General features: G+C 51.3%; 1 protein-coding gene across 1 annotated transcript in view; it reads right to left on the bottom strand.

The window, feature by feature from the left end:
* The window catches only part of CDH23 (cadherin related 23), a 437,615-nt gene extending 420,378 nt beyond the window's left edge, over nucleotides 1-17,237 (bottom strand). Inside the window, exon 1 of the mRNA XM_065922525.1 lies at nucleotides 17,166-17,237. The gene's annotated coding sequence lies outside the window, so the exon portion shown is untranslated. The remainder of the gene's footprint in view (nucleotides 1-17,165) is intronic.
* Between the last annotated feature and the right edge of the window lie 3,807 nt (nucleotides 17,238-21,044).

Raw genomic sequence — 21,044 nt, 5'->3', positions numbered from 1 at the left:
TGAGCTGTTAGACTCTGCAAAGGAAAGATCAAAACTACAAACGCTAAGCTGGAACCTGCTGTGTCACTCTCGGTGTCACCGCCTGAGGCCCTTGGGGCTAGGGACAGACGTCTGATAGCCCCGAGCCCCCAACAATACATGGAGCCTCGCAGACTGTCACTGCTGAAGGGAGACAGAGCCCCAGGAGCATGATCGCTGAGACCCAAATACACAGCCAGAAAGAAGCAGTGGCAGCAGCCCGTACCACTCCCCGGGACAGAACCAGATTACATTTCACAATGAAAGACTAGAAAGCTATCTCCATGTGGCTACTTCTTAAATATGCCAAGTTTCTCACTGACACCCTTCTAGTCAATAGCATTGGTAAGAGTATGCATTTTCTGCCTTATGGAATTCAATAAAGCTATTTTCATATCGAACCAAAATAAATATGCTTCTATTTATCTCCATAAATGCTCTAATTCTTCTGAATTGACTCTTCTGCACAAATGATCACTCACCACTCTTGTAGATAGGCAGATCAAGATATGGAAATTTCCAGCACTCCAAAAGCAACCCTTGAGCCCTAGTCATCACACCCTGGAGTAACCATGATTCTGACTCTGTCATATAGGCGGGTTTTGCCTACAGTTGTGGCTTTTCCTTGGGGCCTGTGCTTTTCTATTCTCCACAGTCCCCACCACGCCCTATCGTCTTACATTCGATGCTGCTTTACTCTCTGGCCAGCTTCACAGCCCCTGTAGGCACATGAGTTTGTGCCTCTACTCCAGAGGCATTTGCCTAGAGCCCAGATACAGCAAGACGGTCACTAGCTGCCCAGTCGAAAAGGAATCCATGTGAATAGTTAAAACTGGTTATAGGCATACCAGATGCCGATGTAATAGCCACTGAGTCAATGGACAGTGATTAAGCATCGGTCCCTGCGGATACAAGGAGGAATAAGATACAGTTCATGCTGAAGGAGCTCAAGGTCTAGTGAGAGACCAGACCAGTGCAGAGTCGGGCAAAGTGCAGGGTTAGGGCTGTGAGCGAGGGAGGCATAGCTGGGGAGCTGACCACCCCTCCCACCCGCCTGACTCATGGTGCTGTCCACACTGGTGCAGGAGGCTACAGCACAGAAGAACCTGTTCCCATCCCCACTTCCCTTCCACTGGAGGCAAAATAACCCCATTCTGAAAGAACCCATCTGGCAGGGTCCAACTCACAAATAACTTTGCACACCAATTAAATGGACAAATAGGACTACCTGGGGCCAAGAAAAACTCAAATCAAGGCTCGAAAATAATTTTTTAAAAAAACGAACAAAGGCAGTTAAATTAATTTGCTAAAAATAAATCACCTTCACGTTTTAAAACAATGAATTGTGTTTAAAACCTGAGGGTTCTAGGAAACAGTAAGACTTCTATTAACCAGTTGTTTTTGAACTCACAGATGAAGGTATCTTTCACATGAGTGTCACTGTCTGTTAGTTCCAAGACCATGCCAACCCACGTTCTCCCACAGCTCCCACAGCCACTCTGCCTCCTGGCAAAAAGGCCAGCACAGAGGAAGGACAGTTCTCTTTAAGTAGGTCTAGGGTGCACGAGTCATGCCATAATCTTTCACCTGTGATACCGCTGGCCCCACCAAGGCTCTGAAGTCCTCAGATCCCCAGTCTCAGGCCAGCCTTGCTGGCGTCGGGGTCACCACCCTTCCTCCAGAGGACCATGGGTGGTGACTTGCACCGTGCCTTGGCATCATCCTATTTCTTGGGCCCAGGGACCTCCCAGGGCACCAGGTGGCAGAAATGGGGTGTCCAGCCTGGGCTGGTGGCAGGAGTAATTAATAGTGGAGCTTGGCTGGTATCCTCTCCTCTGCTGACTGCCCCAAATTAGGATTTCTGCAGCTCCCTCTGCATAAATCCTAAGACCGTGGAGAGGTGTGATTGGTGGGTCATTCCATTCATTTGGGAGGGACAGATGAAGTGGAGGACAGTTCCTTAATTCTTTCTCCTTAAGGGACAGCATCTGCCCAACCCCAGGCCTCCTAGAAGCAGAGCAGTTTATCCAGCTTCCAAAAACCCTGCCCCTTCCACCCACTTCCTACTGGCCCATATGCAGCACACATGGCAGTGTTTTAATTACACAGAAAACTGAGCTGCTACTTGAATCTGCCTAAAGATGCCCTAAACACAGATACCCTCCTGGCACTAGCAGGAGGCTCCCTCAAGGAGCCAGCAGTGGACAATTAATCCAACCCTACCATAAACGTCCAGGAAAAGAAGTTCCAGTCTCAATCTCATTCTCAAACCTACATTCTTATCCAATGACCTTTTTGACACTCTTTCACCAAGGGCTGTGAAATACTCATTCCTGAGAAGGTACTGTGGACCAGGGCTTCTCTAACTTTACTGATAAAACAAACCTCTTAAGGATCTTGTCAAATACAGATTCTGATTCAAGAGGTCAGGGGTGGGGTGCAAGAATCTGCTTTTCTAACAAGCTCCCAGGTGATGCTGATGCTGCAGGTCCACAGGCCACACATAGAGTAGCAAGGCTCTACTAGACCTTCACCTCCCAGAAGTATGTGCATTTTAAATTACGGCTTCAGAAAGGCGCCCTTCAAAATATTAAGCTCAAAGAAACGAACCTTAAATGGCGAGTTTGCAGGTAAGGTTGCTTGTATGGGCAGAGGAAATACCTGGGAGGCAACCAGGACCATCCACCATCATAACCCTCAAATTAACCTCTTTGGTAAGCATATGTGAGAAGCACAGCTTTTGGGGGGGTCAGGAAGGTGGAGACAGACATGTATATTGGGGTTCAGCCCAGAGGAGGCCAGGATATCAGTCAGCTCTCGGCCTCTTGCACACTCTCGAAGCTCTCCATCACCCAGAGCAGAGCCACCTGGTTCACACCAGTCACTTTTGTAGTATCACCTTTCCAGCCCACAGGGTACCCTCCCTCTGCCATTCAGCCACACTGCATTTCCACTCTCCCCGGATAGCACCAAGCATCCCAGCTCCCCCAGCTAAGGGGCCTCCTCCAAGCCCCTCCACCGAAGTGACATCCGGTCACCCAGACTCATAGGTGCGGACCACCCTCTTGGTGCTGACCGCAGTGCGCCGACCCCTGCACCACGAACCAAGCATCAACTTCAAGCCTGGTCTCACCCCACAAATGGGCTGACTCATCAGCACCTCTCTTCCTGGCCTCAGCCAGGCTTTTTCAGCCCACCCCACCCTGGGCAGCCTAATTCTCCCCTGGGCAACTGTCTGACTCCACCCAACACACACACACACACACACACACACACAGACACACACACACACACACACACACACACACACACACACACACACACACTCCCCCCTGTGCCTCTCCAGCTTATTTCAAAATCCAATCCAAATTGGGGTGGGGGTACTTGCTAAGCGGCTGAAAGGTAAGAGTCAATGCTTTCTCTAGTATGAGAGGGCAAAGTATGAAAAAAGAGGCAGGCGCTGCTCCCTGAATTACTGGGGAGGGTGGGGCGTGCTACTACCCAGGAAAGGCTAATGTGCCCGAGGTGGGCTGCTGACTGCACACGGGCTGCGGGTTAGGGTCGCAGGGGGCGGTGGCCGGCAGCAAGGATCTCGGCCGGAGGCACGGAGGTAGCGGCTCTAGGTGCTGGCTCCGCGGGAAAGCGAGGCACTGCGTGCCCTCCGGCTGCTGCCGCCACCACCTTGGCACGCACGGGTTCTGCAGGCGTCCCGGGCTGACCTGCAGGGGAGACAGGGGCTGCGTTCCTGAGCGCAAGCCCCTGGGGACAACCAGCACTGCCGGTGGCCGGGGAAGGCAAAGCGCGAGCGGCACAGGCTCCCTGCTCCTCGAGGGGTGCGTCTTCCCATAGCCGGCCCAGAACCGGGGTCCTCTGGGGTCTCTGGCCGGCACAGAGAAGTGATGAGGGGAGGAGAGTGCCGACGCCTACCTCGCGGTGGGGCTATGCCCCACCCCACCTCCACTGTCCAAAGGGGGATCCAGAGCGCAGAAGGAGACGAGATCGGACCCCAACGCCCTCTTTGCCCTCGAAAGTCTCCCCACCCCAGACACAGACCCAGACCCAGACCCTCTGTGAGGCGCAGAAAGCAAAGCGCACGAACGTTCCCGGGTCCAGAAAGCGAGGTGGGAAGAGGAGTGCCTTTCCTCCCAAGGCCAACGCGGAGGGAATTCGAGTTGCCGGGAATCAAAGTTGCCGCGCGTCCAGCCGCGGGCTGGGAGTGGGACGCAGGATGCTGGCTGGGAGCCGGGGAGGGAAGGAGGCCCCGGGCGCCCGCCGAGGGCGATGGCCGTGCCGAGAACAAGTGGTTCGGCGGCTACGGTCGCGACCCCACGGCTCCAACTTTCCCACCGCGTGGAGGGTGAACGGCTCGGAGAAGGCGAGGGAAGCGGGGAAGGAAGGGGCGGTGCGTGGCTCTTGGTACCGTGTGCATGTGCGGAGCGGCGCCGCGCCTTGGGCTCTGCTTTCCGCTGGATCGGCCCCGGAAGGCCGCCTGCTCGAGTGCTGACCACCGCCGCGTCTCGCCGCCGGTGCGAAGGCTCATCCGCGGCGCGCTGGCCGCTCCTGGGTCCCCTTCGGCCGTCCGCTCTCTGTTGGCCGCTTGCCGGGCGCAACTTCAGGCGCGCCGCGGGCTCACACGAGGCGCGCCCCAATCGTCCCGAAGCCCGTCACCCCGGCACCCCATGCCCGGGGCCGGACCGCTAGCCCCGCCGGGATCAGCGCCCGGCAGCCGTCGGATTCGTCTTCTCACCAAGCATTGCGCTCGCAGCCCTCTTTCCCGAGCCGCCGCCGCGGCTCAAGTCCGCGATCAACTTTCCCTCGCTTCCTCCGCCCTGCTCGGCCCCCGCCACCCAGACCCCGCCTCCTGACGCTCCCTCCCTCACCTCCCGCCTCGCCCAGCCCCTGCCTGCCCCGCCGCGCCCCGCCGCCCACCCTCCCACCACAGTGGGCGCCAGGATCCTTGAGCCCCCCACCCCTGACCCCGATCGGACCCCCGGGAGCGGCGCGAAGCCGGGGCCAGGCGCTTAGGGCATGAATATTTCAGTGCTGGCGAAACTGCCCTCTGCCGATGTCATGGCACCGGCTGCTGTGGCAACTCGACGAATCCCCCAAAGGGGCAAGGAGGAAGCCGGAGAAAGCGGCCCCAGGTGCATGCGGGAGCCGCGCTCCGCAGGGCCGCCCACTGTCCCGCAGAGGGGTGGGGGCCAGGCTGGCCTCGGGCGGAACGGGAAACGCTCCCGGGAAGCCAGAACTAACGGGCGCCCGGGTCTAGGTAAGTCTGCGCCATCTGTTGGCTTTAAGCGCCCCCTCTCTGCTCCCAAAGTCGCGCTGAGCGCCGAGCGGGGCTGTCCCTCTAGTCATTGGGACCACTTAGCTGTGTTGGCTCAACCAGCTGCCTTTGCCTACCCCACTCATGCCCTCCCATCTGCGCCCCCTCCATCAATCAAAACTGAAAATGTCCCCAATTGCTTACAAATGAGGGGCCCCGAATTAGAAGAAACCGGTGATGTCACCTGAGCGCCCTCACCCAAGCAGGGTGCGCACCTGAATAAGGGCCTCCCAGCTTCTTTTTGCACATATGTAAGGATGGAGACTTCATGACTTTTCCAGACAGCTGGAAACAGGAGAGTCTATACTGGCATAGCTGAAGATGGTCATTCCCTGACCTTGATCTTTACCTCCCAGGGCTAAACATTCTGAATTCCTTTAACCATATATCATTGACTGGATGTCTGGACCTGTATCAGCATATTGACAATAGCTGCCTGGAGTCAGGCTCTGGGCTGAGACTTTTGGCCTGACTTCATTCTAATCTCAACACAGCTTTTCTGGTAGGTGTGTCTTTAGCGTGGCTTTACCAGAATAAAACGGGCTTTAGGAAGGTGCATGAGTTACCCGTGTGGTGGAGTCAGGTACTGAACCTAGACTCTGTCTGCTTCCAAAGCTCCATTCTTTACCATTTACTCATTATTGCTACTATACGATAGCTAACTGAAATAGGCTCTGGAGATGTGACAGAGGAAGAAATAGGCTTGGTCCTTGTACCTTGTAGAGCTTCTCTAACAGGAAAAACAGTCAATGAAACACATAATCAGGTAAAATTACAGTCAGAATCGGTGCTGGGAAGAGGAATATTTTAATGGTACCTGGCCTAGGGGACCTGGGAAGACTTCTTGGAGGAGATAACGCTGAGTTGAGATCTGAGGGATGCATGATGGGGAGAGAGAGAGAGTGGGTTTTAGGCAGAAGAAACAGTATGTGCAAAGGCCTCATGGTGGGAAGGAACTGGTATACATAAGGAAGTGAAGGAAGTCTAGAGGGGCTGAAGCGCTGCAAAGGGTGAGGAGGTCAGGGAGTGTAAAGCCACAGTGAGAGCAGGGCCCTGACATACAGAGCATGTTGGCTTAATCAGGGTTTGATCTCTATCCTAGGAGTGGAGGCTTTGAAGCAGATGGTTGGGATGAAGGTTGAGGGGTGGGAGTGTCATGAAAATACGAAAAACAGGGAATTGATTGGGAGGTGATAGATGATAAGAGTATCTTTCTTCAGTTAGAAATATTTACTTACCATCTACTGTGTGCCAGAAGTTCTCAACCAGGAACAAACCACACATTTTTCAGACCAAATCCACCTTGCCCCCCATTTTTGTACAGAGAGTTTTAGCAGAACATAGACATGTCCATCGGGTTATGGCTCTTTTCACAGTAAAACTGCAGAGTTAAGGAGTTGCAACAGAGATTCTCCAGTCCACAAAGCTTAAGATATTTACTATCTGGCCCTTTGCAAAAAAGTTGCTAACCCCTGGGAATCTTGACACTGGGATACATCAGTGAATAAAACACGCACAGAAATGTATGCACACAAATTCCCCCCTCCCACCCTGCCCCCAGAGCTCACATCTCTATAAGCTAGCTCAGCTGTCCAGGTATCAGAGTCCTGGTCTGGGGTGGTGATGTAGAAATGGAGGGAAGGGATATTCAGGAGGTAAAAAATCTACAGACCTGGGAGACGGAGTGATGCTGGGGGGAGAGAGGGAAATGTCATGGAGACCCCAGGTTACTGGCTTGTGGAAATAAGTGGACAGGGTGCTATTCTCTGAGATGGGGAGTGAGGGAAGAGGAGCAAGAGCACCCCACCCCACCAGGGTGTGTAGACTGTAAGAGGCCAGTGCAGTGACTGAGTGCAGAGGTCAGGGAGGTCATTGGACACAGAAGCCTGGGGCCTGAGGACAAAGGGCAGGACTCGAGATGTGGTCTGGCAGGTCTCAGGGAGTCACAGTGTCAGATGGTGATGGAGCCAGGAGTTGGGAGATCTGGTTTCTGAATTTCAGATGGCTCTTTAACTGGTTTTGACTTAGACATGACTTCTCATAAGACTCCTGTTCCTCATTCATAAAATGAAACTATTAGAAGAGGTGCTTTTCAAAGTTTCTCCAATCCTAAATCCTACTTTCTTTCTGGTTTGCCACCTTTTCTCAAACTATGATTCCCCAGGCTTTCTGCAGTCATTTTACAAGTGAACAAAACAGCACTGAATTCAGCTGAATTCACCTCCTCCAATGTGGGCATCATACTTCTGTTCATAGAAATTCTTCGGCAGCCACTTTTATTCCACAAGCATTTGTCAAGTGCCCGCTCTGTGCCAAGAACTGTGCTAGGACCTGGGGTGTCTGTCTGAGTGCAGCCCACCCACAGAACTGCTTTGAATGCATAATAGGGGATTCAAAGCAACTGTGGTCATATAGTGATGGAAGAGCTGAGAATTCAAACAGGGGATGATGAGGTGACTCAGTTCAGCAACAGCAGAAAGCTGCTATCTACCCTAGGCTGGAGGGACGAAGAGAGGAAGCAGTCAGCAGGATCAGGGTCACACAGCACAAGATGGGAGCACAGTGGAGCTGGCAGGTGGGAGCCGGAGACACAGTTACTACGAGAGACACTGCTTAAGGTCAAGGATGAAGAAGAGACATCCTGGCTTCTCGCCCCCAGCTCTGGCCTCCCCCAGCACCTCTCTTTGGCTGACTCCAGCCAGAAGTTGCAGACCCAAGTGGGATTTGGGGCCAGTCCTGCTGTGATTTGAAGCATAGCAGACGAGCAGGGAACGGATCTGCTAGGAACAAGCCCGCACGGCACACTGGGGACACAGCTGTGAATAACAGGCTGTCTTTGAGGCACTCCCAGTCCAAGAGGGGACAGATATATAAATCAGGTACAGGCTGACAAGGTAAGTGTCACAAAGCGGAGAGGTAGCCCAAGGAGAGTGGGGTGATGGATTCTCAGGAAGGTTGAGTCCAGAAAAGCTGTCTGGACCAAGAGACTTCAGGGCTGAGTTTTGCTGCAATGAATTCCACAGGGAGCAAAAGCACAGGGGCGTCTCGGGTGGAGGGAAGAGTGTGAGCAAGGTCCCGGGACATGCATATGGACTCTCCCCGCAGGAGCCATGGAAGCTTTCTGGCCCTGTAGGTGAGTAGCAGCCCTGCTATCCACACACAAAGCAGCCAAATGCAAGACGGCAGCATCTGCAGGAGACTCAGAGCTGGTAAAGGGAACTCAACCTCTATCCCCTGAGCCAGTGCCTTCTCCTCTCTAGGGGATTATTCCCTGAAATGCCAGCCTCTCTTCCTGACTGGAGTTTCCATCTCTCAAACCATTTCAGGGTTGTCCACCAAGAGCCCAGAGTTCTCCCCATCTGCCTCTCTGTAGGAAACCTTTGCCTCTCCCCCAAAACTGTGGGGCACCTCTTAATGTGACTTTGGACAAGTCTCTCAGCCTCTCCGAGCTCTGGTTTCCATTCTGCAATTACGATCATGATGCCTGTCCAGCCTTCCTCCTGGGGCAGTGAGGGAGCACTGTGACAACCATAGAACCATAGAGATGCTACCAACTCAGGGCCCAGCATCCTGCAGACCTCCTTCCTCCTGGGGGGAGCTCCCTGTTGAGGAAGGACCAGGCTCTGCTCTAACTGTGACAACTGAAAGGGAAGGTCCTCCGTCACCCACCTCCTGGCCACAGGGCACGGCACGTGGCCCAGGACAGCCAATCAGAAGCTCCCCCTCTTAACTTTGAACGTTGAAGAGAATCACAAAGTTTAGAAATAGTTTAGAATAGTTCAGAAGTAACGGAAAGTACCAAACCCTGACTGACAGCACTTGAGGCCTGATCTGGGCTTCATTCTCAGCTGTGTTCTTGGCAACCTGCCTTCTTTGGTCCCTCTCTGTTTTCTGGGCCTGTCCTCCAGCCTCTGTTTGATTCTGTAAGAACTCTCCCTTATCTAACTAGCAAATTCATTTTCTGCATCAGCTAGCCAGAGTCTATTTCTGTTGCTGGCAACTATGAGAACCCTGCCAGGTATGGACCATATGAAGATTCTCCTGTCAATTGTAGGGGATTACAGTGCAACATGGGGTCAGATTTGCCAAGGTACCTCCATCCCTTCTTTTCCAAAATTTAAGAAAGAAGGAAAGAAAGGGAAAAAAGGAAGGAGGGAAGAAATAGAGAGAAGGAAAGAGGGAGGGAAGTAAGGGAGGGAGGGAAAGGGAGGAAGGAAAGACAGAAAAGAAAGAATTGATATGTTGGCTCTTTCTATATCAGAATGACCTTGTCCTTGTTTCTCCAGAAGTGGCCACATCTCTGTAGAGGGTTCAGGTTCATCTTTAGCTCAGAGACACCTTTGACTTTAGGATCCTCAAAGGCAGAGACAAAGTCTTTGTTCATTCATCTAGCAAGCTTTCCTGGAAGGTCCACAGTGTGCCAGGCTCTGGACTGGGGGCTGAGAACACAGAGAAGCATATGGCCTCTTCTGGCCCTCAGAGAAGCTTCAGTCCAGTCCAGTTGGAATGACAGCTACAGAAATAAGTAGCTGGGAGGCATAAGACAATGCTACTTGAAGCCAGGACCAGGGTCAGCAGTGACAGAGAGGCTCCAAGTAGGTTACAGTCCACCCTAACCAAGAAAACTGGGGAAGACTTCCAAGAGGAGAGACCACTTAAGCAGAGCCTTGTAAGATGAGTGTGCTTGGCCAGATAAGGTCAGCAAGCACATCTGCGGAAGAGGGGCTGTGTGTGTGCCAAGTCACGGGGGCATCACATGGTTTAGAGACTTCAGGTAGGGGAGCAGTAGGGCTGGACCAAGATGTGCCGGGAGGGGTGAGAGAGGAGTCTCAGGAGAGGGGCACGGGCTGGACCATGAACGGCCTTGTCTGCCACACCTGGGCCTGGGGGTCACTCAGCAAATGATGCTGGAGGCAGAGGGGGCTGGGCTTGGAGGCAAAGATGCCCCATATGATGCATGATGATACTGAAGAGTATGATGAGCTAAAGGATGGAGAGGAGGAGACTGCGTGGCCCCATGGTGGCCCTGGGCTGGCATCTTGGAGGAATGGGTACCTCTGCTTCACTGTCTCTATGTCCTTAAAATGCCAAATATACCAGTGGCCCTCTGGCACTCTTGGTGAGAAAGAATGGGAGGAAAGGAGCCAAGGGAATCCAAGTCTGCTCTTGTAAATCTGTCCAGCCTATTAAACCACCTGGGACTGAACTGGCATCCCCCTGGGTCCCCCAGCCCCGACTGGGGTGCTTTCCTCCCCTCCTTCCTTCCCCAAGAATGGAGGTGAGGCAGGGGGTGTAATGCAAGGCTCAGGAGACTAGAATGCAGAGGACCTGGGTCTTAGCCAAATAAATTCTCTGAGCCTCAGTCTCCTCAGTTGTAAATGGGCACACCAGCCCCCAGCTTCCCCGAGTGCCTCCCAAGGTTGCCATTCAGGACGAAAGAGAAAAACACATGCTCAAGTGCTTTATAAACTGTGAAAACAAAACAACACTCACAAACAAGTCTCTCGTCCCTGTGAGGGGCAATTATTATTTTTAACGGACATAAACGCCTCTCCTCTGGGCGCCCTCCATAACAGCCTCCTTCTCCCACTTCACGTTTGCTGCCACCCCCCTGGATTCCCAGCCCTGAGCTGTGGCAGAGCCCGATTTGTTGCTTCCTGTCTGCATCCCGCCAGCCCCCCTCTCCCGGGGCAGCGCCTGCCACCATAAACCAAGCATGTGTGCTCCTGAGTTTAGTTTGTGGGCCCTTGGAGCCTGGCACAGCTGTGGCGGCTGGATGCTGCTTGTGAACGAGCAAGGCTGGGAGGCGAATGGGGTGGGCTGGGGCCACCCATCTGCATAGCCGAGGCCCCGTCCCGGGGGTGGGGTGGGGTGTGCCCGGAGAGCATGGCTTCCCTAGCCTCTCCATGGAAGCTTATCCCTCCCCCACGAGGCCTAAGGAGCCAGGCTCCTCCCCTCACATTCCTGCCCCGCTCCCTGCTCCCCTCTCCCATCATTTATTCATAAGGTATTCACAGCAAAATGAATGACAAAAAGTTAGGCGCTAATTAAAGCTGGCACAGATTGGCACATGGGGGCATGAATTATGCATTGGTGCAGAATGGCAGTTGGTGGCAAGACCGGCACCATGTGCTCTGGGCACTAGTAGGAAGTGGGCATGGGGTGCCCTGCTCTGCCAGGGTCCCCTGCCCTGCCTCGTGGAGGGCCCCCCTTCCGGACCCCTCTGTATTTCTCTGGGGGCAGCTGGAGCTGCATCCACCACCCCCAACCATGGGCAATTTCTCTTCCTACAGCCCAGCATGTCACGGCTGTGAGTGGCGTTAACACCATGATAAGAGGCTGGACTCAACCCACAGAAGCAGGTCCCTGGTTCTCCTGGCATGTGCTTGCTGCAGCCTCCATGCAAAATGGGCAGGGCTTCTCAAAGAGTGGGGGAGGCAGCAAAGGCTTGAGACCAGGCAACTAACGTTGACATGAGCACACTGGAGCTGGAAGATGCCTTTAAGACCAGGCAGTCCACACCTCAAGGTGCCTTCACAGATGGAAAACCTGAAGGGAGAAGGGCAAGCTTTCTACAAAGCTACACAGAGAGTAACAATAATAATACTGTTAATTTAAAACAGATTTTGTGCCAGACACTGTTTCAAATGCTTTGTGTGGATTATCTCATTCAATCCTCACATGAAAAAGACACTCCAATGAACCAATCTGACAGATGAAGAAACTGAGGCAGCACAGAAGTGAAATAGCAAGTTGCTCAAGATCACAGGGAGCAAAGTCTGAATTAAACTAAATCCAAGCAGTCAGATCCCAAGCTCTGACCATATGTGGGCCTGGACAGTGGTTCTCAACCCTGACTACACTTCAGAAGTTCCTGGAAGGGGGGCTAAGTGTGTAAAAATAGGATCAGAGATTTGGATTTGATTGATCTGGCTGACAACTTTACATGGCATTTTTGAAAGCTCCCTGGGTGATTGTAATGCGCATAGGAAAGCCACTAGTCTTGGGGGAGGGGGATGGATATCAACCCCAAAAGTCACAGATGCAAGTTCTTGCTCTGCTGCTCCCGACTGTGTGAAGCAGAGCGCATGGCTCGACCTTCCGGGGCCTCCGTTTCCTCATCTGTAAAATGGAGTTAGTAATTGCTTGGGCTCTGGATCTGGGCTGTTTGAATTTAGTCTGAATCCTGCCTCTGCCTTGTGAAGTCCTCAGTTTGCTCGCCTGTAAAATGGTGACAGTACTGGTATAGTTGCTGTGAGGAGTGAATGAGCTGATAAACATGAAATGGTAGTTAGCTGTGCTGGGAATGGGGACCCTTGCCCTCCCGGCCCACAGGGCTGGGGCCAGGATCTAAAGAGGACCTAGACAATGCCAAGAGGCTGTATGCACCGGCGGGCACAGCGACAGGCTGTCAGTCAGCAGAGACTGGGTCTCCTGGCTGCCTGTCCCAGACCCTGACTTTTCCTTGCACACTGGAGACGGGAATATATTATCAAGGCAGACGCTTCAGACCACAGACAAGCTACCCCTCTCGATGTGGTGTGTATCCTTCCAAGTAATGTTCTATGGACACGTGGAAATATACAGTTTGGGGCTGGGGGCAGGGGTGGGAGAGAGAGACATCGGTCATAGAACACTTCTCTTCTTTTGAATTTTGAGCCATCTGAATGGTTCAAATGCAAAAATAAATATAAGGAGAAGCTTCAGGCAGAAGGAAAGTGGTCCCAGATGGGAGCTTGGATATTCAGAAAGGAAAGGGGGTGATAGAAAGGGAAATACAGAGAAGTGTAAATGAATCTTGGTTGTATAAAACAATACAACTAATGTTCAAAATACAGAGAGAAAATTAAAATACAGGATACAACAGCACATGAGTCAGGGAGGGGGTAAATAGAATGAGAATGCTCTACAGCCCTTGCATTGTCCGGGAAATGGGTTAAAATGCGATGTGTGGAAAACATTAATACATCAAGGATGCCTGCTCTGGCTCTCGGCTAACCCTAAAAGAATCATAAATGGATGGATAGAACCAGCCAATAGAGGGGAAAACTGAATAATAAGGTTGCATGTGTGTGTATAGTTTTAAGAATTATTTGTTGTTTATAAACAGAGTCGTACTTCACATATTGTTCTATAACTTGATTTTTTGCTCTTAAAATATATCCTGGAGCTCCTTCCACATGGGTACACAGAGGGGCTGCCTCCCTCTTGTTAATCTGCCAGTGTGCGTTCCATAGAAGGATGGTGACAGAGCTTGAAAAAGGCTTGGGCCTTCCAGAATGGGGCCCTGTGTGCCGCCCACAGAGCCCATTCTGGCTGCAGACTGTGGAACCAAGGAATGCAATACCCCTGGACCCATCCACAGCCTGTACCAGGGGGGTGGCCAGCAATGAGCAAGAGCTGCTGTCTCCAGGCTCTGAGCCCCACTCCGGCCCCATTAGTCACACAGCAGAAAATCCAATGTCCAGTAAAGAGAGGCACACATCCCCGGCCTCACATCCCACCTCTGGGTCCTATTGCAGTCAAACTACTCCAGAAAAGAGATTGTTCCCATTTTCAAGACTCCTGATGCGAAGAATTAAGAGGAAGCCTCGGAGTGGTGTTCAAAGCCCCCAAACCTAAGAAATCAGGCCCAATATATCTCTGGGCTTCACCCCAACCTCTCTTTCCCACAAAGCCTCTATCTCAGCTGGCAAAATACACAGATACACAGAGATGGGTACAAAGATGTTTAGTGCAGTGCTCTTTATAATGCGGGGAGGTGGGGAAGGAGGCTGCATGACCCCTCACCGGGGGACTGGTTCAGCAGACCGTGCCTTAACTCATCTATTCTATGGGCCGCTCTGCTCTTCATCCCCGGTCCTCTCTCCTGCCACTGCCCACTGCCCTCCTTGCTCTCTGCCGAAGCCCATTTTCCAAGCCACACCATCTCCTGGAAGTCTTCCTTTCCCATCCTGCAGACCCCAGGTCCTCCTCTGACCCTCAGAGTCCTCACTCTCTGGACAACTCCCACACGGAATCTTCAGTGATGGTTTTGTTGTATGTCTGTCTGTCTTGTTTCCAATCAAATCATAAGCTTCCAGAAAGCAGGGACCAAGGTGTGTCCAAAGGAGCCCTAGACAGAGGTCAGAAGACCCATGATTCAGCCCTTTGTCGGCTCTTTTCTCCCTGAATGACTTTGAACAAGGCATTTCTCCCCCTGAGCCTCTGTCTCATGTAACCATGAGGAGTAAATTCAGGGTCCTTCCAGGGTCCCTCCTGCTCTGAGAGTCTAAAGTCATTTTGTGCTTTTCTGTACCTTCCTAAAAGGTAATAAAAACTAAAAATTTACATCTTAAAGAGGGTTGCAACCACAGTCTCCCTTAATCCTCACAATGACTCTATAAGAATGGCACTCTCATTGTCCCCATTTCACTGATGAGAAAACTGAGGCACAGAAGGCTGTATCTGTGAAGTTAAACTGGGTTATGGTCAGTACAAACAAACTCTGAAGTCTCTGTGGCAATAAAAGTTCACTTCTTGCTGACACACAGTGCCAGGCTAGGGGTATGGTTCTCCTCCGAGGGTGGTCTGGGGACTCAGGGCACTTCCATCTCAGAGCTATACTCTTACATGATAACCCTGTGGGATATTGCAACACAAACCCATAACCTTGTGGTCCCACAGGGGCCACAGTGACAGGGCAAGACAGGGATGGAGGATGTCCACACAGGCTCTTAATCGCCTTTCCCAGAGCAGCACACACTCCTGCTCCCATTTATCTGGCCAAAACTAGTCAGTCACATGGTTCCAACCTAACTGCCGGGAGACTGGAATGTGTAGTGGGTAAGCACCAAGACCCTGCAGCAGTGAAGCGAAGGAACTTGACCAAGGCCACTCAGGGAGTCCTGAAGTAGAGGATTTGAACCTAAACAGCAAGACCCCAGAGCCTTCTGCTTACTCACTGTTCTGTACCTTCTCCAAAGAGGTACCAGGCCCACAAGAGCTGGGTAAGAGGCTGATGGTGATGGATAAGGTGTGGTATGATGGACCAAAGTGAGAAAGGTGAAGAAGAAGTAGCAGCCAGGCAAAAGTAACAACAGGCAGCCACCAACCATGGAACAATCCTAACAGTTTCCCTCCCTTGAGCATCTGCAAGGGGCTAGGCAATTTATAAAACGTTCCATCTGATCCTCTCAACATCCTGGCAAAAGAAACCTCACTTCCATTCTACAGATGAGGAAAGTGAGGCTCAAGGAGACTGAGCAAACTCTCCAAGGTGGAGCAGATGGACAGCATCTGGGTGACCCACTAGACCCTCTGAAGGTTCTCACCCATGGAGCTGCAGAGGGCTTCTAAGGGAGGACTAAGTTGAGGCATGAGCTACCGGTGTGGGCCGTGACAACCCTTGGCTGCCAAAGCCAGGGCAGAAGAAGTCTGGAGGAGGGAAAGGGGAGCTGTTGCCCAGGGTGTACTGAAAACTCTGGGGACAGAGCAGCCCCCAGGGACAGACCAATTCCCGAGGCCCAGGCTGCCCAAGGGAGTCCAGAGCTGCAGTACGGGCGCCACCTAGAGGCCAAGTGCGGCGCAGCACCTCTCACCCTATGGACCCCACCCGCCATCTGGAAATGGAGGGAACAGGGGCTTTCCTTTTAGAGAGACTGGAGCCAAAAATGCGGAGGCTTGGTGCCTGCCCTTCACCATCTGCTCCACACATGCCCCATCCCCAGCTCTCCTGTCCCAGGCATGCTGGGTCTCTCTCTAGACTTATTTTTATTAAAAATACTAATTGATGGGCCAGGCACTCTTACAGGCTCTTTGGGACTGACAGTCTAGATTCTTGGGTTCAGTATTTACTCAGTGATTAGCTGGCTGTGTGACTCTGGGTAAGTCACTGCCCCTCTCTGGGCCTCGGCTACTTTCCTTGTAAAATGCAGGTTACATCCAGAGGTAACACAGGGGGCCTAGAGTTTAAATTCCAGCCCTGCCACTTTCTTGCTGTGTGGCCCTTTGGGCAAGTTAATTAACTTCCATGTGTCCAGTTAAGTCATCTGTAAAATGGGTGGATGATGCTTATTCAAAGAGCTTTATTATCAAGGTTAAATGATTACTTATATATGTAATAAAGTCTATAATATACCGGGTTCAGAGTCTTGCTCCCTTTCCTTAACTACCTCTTTTAAAGCTGAGGTTAAATGCCCAGGACTTTCCTACCTTTAACCCTAAGAAGGGTGGAGATCGCCCCTGGATGTCCACACTCCAAACGTGGACCCTGCCAGGGACACCGGAGACTGTCCAGGAGCCTTGGTTCCTGCAGAGCTCTTTACTCCAGCCAGTGCATGGGGAGGCTTCCCATCTCCTTGGGTCACCTCCAGCTTCAGAGTGAGACTTACCTCTTCACTGAATGACATCTGTCCCCTGGAGTTGCACAGTATGCAACCTCTGTGGCTGTTCATGGCAGCCCTGAAGTTGGAATTGTCAGCAATTAAAAACAAGTGCACTTGGATGCCAATTACAGCTCAATTAAAAGAAAAAAAGAGAGGAAAAACTTATCTAAAAAAAACAAATGCACTGGGATACAGCCCCATACCAGGCACAGCAGGAGGAAGAAGGCAGAGCGGGCAGAGTCTCTGCAGCTTTGGAAAATCTCAGAAAGACTTGTAACCCCACCCATGACACAGGCCGGATTCTTCACCAGCCCAATGCTCCGCTAACTCTTCCCGGCAGAGCCAAATTGGCATGAGATTAGCTACAGCTGTTAACACTTACAGACCACTGTTGATCTCCCTGAGCCCCAGTTTCTTCAACTGTAACATGTGGGTCTAACCCTTGGCCTGCTTACCTTCTCTGGTTGTGCGATAAAGATCTTGAGTCCCCTATAAACTATCCAGTCCTGTTCAGATGTATTAATCTCATCCACACCTCAGCAAATTCATTCACTTATTCGTTACTGAGAACTCAGCAAGGCAAAGGGCTGGGGACATGATGGTGAGTGCAACAGGCATCCTCCTCCGACTACACACCTTCTGGAACAGAGGAGAAAAGATATAATTGGCACCTTCCCAAGGGTGCCACTGCCTCCTTCTGGGAAGAGCAGGAACCACCAAGACTTTCTTAGCACTTACTAGGTGCCCAGCACTCTGGGCTCACAGTGCTGTGCTCAGTGCCTCACAGATGTATCACAGCTTTTATTCCATTTAGCAGACTTTGAAAGGGCGGCACTGTTCACCCCATTTTAAGGATGAGAAAACGGGCTCAGAAAATGTTTCCTTTAAGCGGAAAAAGCCAGATTGAAATCCGACCTGCTTGGTTCTTCAGTGAGAGTTATCCCCTGAATTACGATGGGAAATAATCACCATTCCTGAGAGCTTCTGGTGAGTCAGGAGACACTGCACTTGATATACTTCATTTTACTTAATCTCCAACCAATAATGTCAGTTAGGCCCACTCACTCAGTTTTACAGATGAGGAAACTGAGGATCCAGGAGGATAATGGAAGTCCTATGCTTCCCCTGCCATCCTGGCTGACGCCATGGGAGTTGGACAGATTACAGTAATCAGCTAATGCCTAAGCGGCTCTGAAGATGCACAGCCCTGTATTGAAAGCCTAAGGAGGATGATTAAGTCAGAAGGTGGAATTAGCTGCAGTAGGGGGAGTGGGCTGCAGCCACGAGGAGATTAGTGACTTGCTGCCTGATTAAGCTGAAGGCAGGTTGGGAGGGAGAGAAACTGAGAGGTTTACGGTGTCGCTCATATCAGAGAGAATATGTAACTTGATCTCCAAGGCAGCAATCACACGTATCATACCGCAGTGCTGAAGGGATGGAGCAGCATCCACAGAAAGCAGGCTGGGTCCCCAGCATCTCTCACCTTTCTCCCTTTCATCCATCCATCCATCCATCTGTGCAACAAATACTAAGAGTGTGCTAGCTCTCAGGCACTATGGATACAGCCAGGAACAAGGCTCTCGTGAAGCTCACAGCTTGGTTACAGACATTTAACAATAATCACAGAGCAAGGAATTATTTCTCATTTTTAAGTGTAATAATGGTACTTTGGTTATATTTCATAAAAGAGCCCTAATCATTCAGAGACACACACCAAAATATTTACAGATGAAATGATATGATGCCTCAGATTAATACAGGATGGGGGAGTGAGTGCAGGTAGAGGTGAAAAAGACTGACCCTGAGTTGGCAATTGTTGAAGCTGGGTGATGTGTACATGAGGGCCATGTACTATTCTGTTTTCTTCTATAATTGTTCACAAATTTCCATTTTTTAAAATGTCTAAAAAAAAAGGCAGATAAGTAATTACAATTCTTGATAACTGCCACAAAGGAAAAACAAATATGTGGTGGGAAATTATTATAGAGGGGCCTGATTTCAACTGGAGATTGGGAGTCATTTTTTGGCAGGGTGAGGCAATGGAACATCCTTAAACTAGTGATTGCTCAAGTAAGTCTTTCTATCTCTTCCCACTCTGAAAGAAGGGCTGGCAGTGTCCTGGGGAAAACTCTACCTTTTGGGCATCACCAGCAGCCTTCTGGCAGACCGCGGGACCTGGAGGACCCAAGACCATCCCCCAGGTCCCTCGTCATTGTGATGGAGGGAACAGGAGGCCCCAGGTGCAAACCGCACCCCTCACGGCTCATGGCTATGTCATGTGCATACATTGCTGTCTCCCGTGAGCATCATTAGAAGAACCTTGAGGGGAGGAGGTGCACTCCCCACTTTACAGATGAGGAAAACAAGGCTCTGAAGAGTTAAAAAAAAAAAAAAAATCCTTGCTCAAAGTCAACAGCAGAGCCAAAGATTGAGGCCTGGGCTTTCATCCGTGTCCCTCACTCCCCCCAAACTGTTAACACAGCCATAATTCCTGAATCACAAGTAGGGGACTAGGGAGAAACTGTTAACAAGGAAGACAACTGGGACCTCAAGCTCTAGGTGCTGTGAGCCCAGAGAAGGCAAGGGTATCCCTTGGGAGCATGCAAGCCTAGGGGCTAGGGCAGGTGACAAGGCAGAGAGAGCTGGAGTTTCCTGGAAACATGCAGACCCAAGTGACTAGGGCCTCTAACATCAGAGGAAACAGGGTTTGGGGGTCAGTACTCACCCCTCCTCACCCCACCCCCAAGTAGCTCTCTCAGCTGCAGAGCTGGCCAGATTTCATACCTGTGACAGAAGAGGCTGCGGCTCTGGATTAAGGGCACATGCTTGGGTACAGAAGAGGCCTGCGGGGCAGGCATAGAGGGCCAGCTTTGGACCCAAGGAAACTCAGCACTGGAGTGAGGGCACCTCTCCAGCTGCGTCCTCTGTGAGGCCAGTGCACTCACCATTTCAGCATCCCTTAGTGAGTGCTCCGGCTGTGTCCAACGGGAATGGGACAACACTGAATTCCTGCCTGCCCAGAGAAAAGCAGCAATGACCAATAGACATAATGTGGGCTGGCCCTCTGCCCTTGCGTGTAAGGAGCCTACTCTTGGGACTCAAGCAGCCTTGGGTTCAAATCTTTGAGTTCAAAGCCACTTAGTCACCTTCCAACCCCAATTTCCGCATGGATGGGTGGGGTTGGGAATGAAACAATGAAAACAAAGCCTTTAGGAGAACATTCAGCCTCCATTCAGCGTGTGCCAGTCATCACCCTCCTCCTCACTGTGCAGTGACACCTCCTCCTGTTCTCACCTGCACTGGTGTTCCTCTAGAAGCAGCCTGAGACAAGGGCTCAAGTGCAGGTAGTTTATTGGAGATGATCGTAGGAAGCCCCAGTTGAAGACTGAGAAAGTGAGACAAGTAAAGGAGGGAGACCAAAAAAAAAGAGGTGTGTTATTGAGCATATTACCAATGTAGACACAGGAGCTCCAGGCCACGGCAAACTGTGGGAAGTGATGTGGCATAACAGTGGTACTCACACTTGAATGTGCATCAGTCTCTCCAGAGGTCTTGTTACAATACCAGTTGCTGGACCCCACCACCCAGTTTCAAGTTCAGTAGGTTTAGGGTGAAATCTGAGAGGGTGCATTTCTAACAGGTTCCCAAGTGCTGAAGGACCACACCCTAAGAGTCACTGGTATAAAAGACATCTTGGTGTGATCCTTCTTGACCGCCAAAGGTTAGCATCTCTGGGTCCCTTAGTGTTTGAAGCCTGCTTCCAACCAAGTGTGTTAACTCTCTGACTCTTTAGCTTGCTCACTGAGCAGGCCAAGCTTGTTGTCACAGTCAGAAAATCCCTACTAAAGGCGTTGTTAGGGCCCAGCCAAGAGAGGGCCTGTGGCTGGGATGCGCGGTGGTCAAGGGGAGGGAAGAGAAGCCTGCAAAGCAATTGATGCCTGACTCAAGGACTTAAGTGGGAGCTAAGGGCCAAGGATGCCTTTGGGTAGGGCCCTAGCAACGTGTTCACGTGGTCAGATAGTTTTGTAAAATTAGCAAAAGTGTTTTGTAATTTTTTTTTACATTCTAAACAAGTTTTCTTTTATGCTTCTAATTTTATACTGCAATTTGTTTTTTCCTAAAGAGGGTCCCCAAATTGTCTATGCTTCAGACTTCATAAAGCCTGGATTGGCCCCTGCAGGTACGAACTCAGACTTCTTTTCCTGAATTGAAATGGGAGTCCACTACTTGACTCAGTAAGAACACAGACCACATGGGTTCAAGACCACCCAGGTTCAAATTCCTGGGTAGCTTTGCTACTCTCTGGCTGAGTTACTTCGGGCAAAGTGCCTACT

Source organism: Muntiacus reevesi, chromosome 2 (genome assembly GCF_963930625.1).
Source record: "Muntiacus reevesi chromosome 2, mMunRee1.1, whole genome shotgun sequence".
Lineage (NCBI taxonomy): Eukaryota > Metazoa > Chordata > Mammalia > Artiodactyla > Cervidae > Muntiacus > Muntiacus reevesi.
This window is presented reverse-complemented; position numbering and strand designations above follow the sequence as displayed.